This window comes from Cyprinodon variegatus, unplaced genomic scaffold (genome assembly GCF_000732505.1).
Source record: "Cyprinodon variegatus isolate N-32 unplaced genomic scaffold, C_variegatus-1.0 Scaffold645, whole genome shotgun sequence".
In the NCBI taxonomy this organism is placed as follows: Eukaryota; Metazoa; Chordata; class Actinopteri; order Cyprinodontiformes; family Cyprinodontidae; genus Cyprinodon; species Cyprinodon variegatus.
Genome location: NW_015151098.1, coordinates 81,192 through 82,259, shown reverse-complemented (window position 1 = coordinate 82,259; position 1,068 = coordinate 81,192). Strand labels below are relative to the sequence as shown.

The following is a 1,068-nucleotide window of genomic DNA, read 5'->3' as shown; positions in this document are numbered from 1 at the left end:
GGCTGCTGGATAAAACCTGGAACTAAACGCTATTCCTATCTATAGCAGGAAGGGATCAAGATACAAGATATTTTGTAGTTGCAAACATTTCATGCTATATTATTATTTTTTTATATAGCAGAAATTCTCACAGTTACTAAACTCTTGTTATATCTGGAAGACAAAACTAAAGTAAAACAAAAACATTTGGTAATGAATTTTGTTTCCGTTCTATTTAAAGTTGTAGGGAAATCATATTTAAATGTCAAATCTTTCTGGCTTAAACATGTATATAAATGTTCTCTTTATCAGATGGTATTGTCCCAAAAGTTAGAAATTTCTATTTAAAAAAAAAAATCCTGTCTTAATTTGTTTTTATTTTTTAATGTTAACTCATTTAAAAGAATCGCACAGGCGTTTGAATCTAGGCCGCCTGCGGGTTGTTTTTCCCCTGCATGACACATAACCGGCCACAAAAAGGATTTATTTTGGTCTTCTTTCTGCTGCAGCTTCCTGTGAAACCTTTAGAGACAGATTTACATTTAAAATACAAACCTTCAGCTCTGCTGACTGATAAAGTGGCTTTAAATAAGGCAGGGTGTAATTAGGAGTATCAAAGTAAAGGGGCCTGAATACAAAAGGCACAAAAAGGTTTTTAGGTTTGATTTAGTCAAACATTCAAACAAACTATGAATCATTTTCTTAACAACTAATTTTACTGTGTTTTGATCTGTAAATAACCATTAAATAAAATGTAAAAAGGGAGCTATACAGCATTTTGCTTTAAAAAATCATAAATATATACCTCATATCGTAATTCATCAATGATTTTTACAAAACTGTTTAAAAGGGACCCAAATGTTAATATATCTTTGTTGATAGATTTTATGCTGCTAAAAATATAAGATCTTTACCCATTTTCTGATAATGTTACTAGATTAGTCAGTCAGATTAAATTCTGAGAAAAAAAAGTCAGAATTCTGAGATTATGGTCAGAATTCTGAGGGAAAAGACAGAATCGGTCTCCGACAAGTGACGTCAATTGTTTACCTCGGGCGCGGTAAACTACGCCTTTTCCACCTAAAATGG

The 1,068-nt window shown here is 31.8% G+C and overlaps 1 protein-coding gene across 1 annotated transcript in view; it reads right to left on the bottom strand.

The window, feature by feature from the left end:
* Positions 1-1,068, bottom strand: part of LOC107096718 (secretory carrier-associated membrane protein 5-like) — a 16,503-nt gene that overhangs the window by 7,335 nt on the left and 8,100 nt on the right. The gene's annotated exons all lie outside the window — the stretch shown is intronic.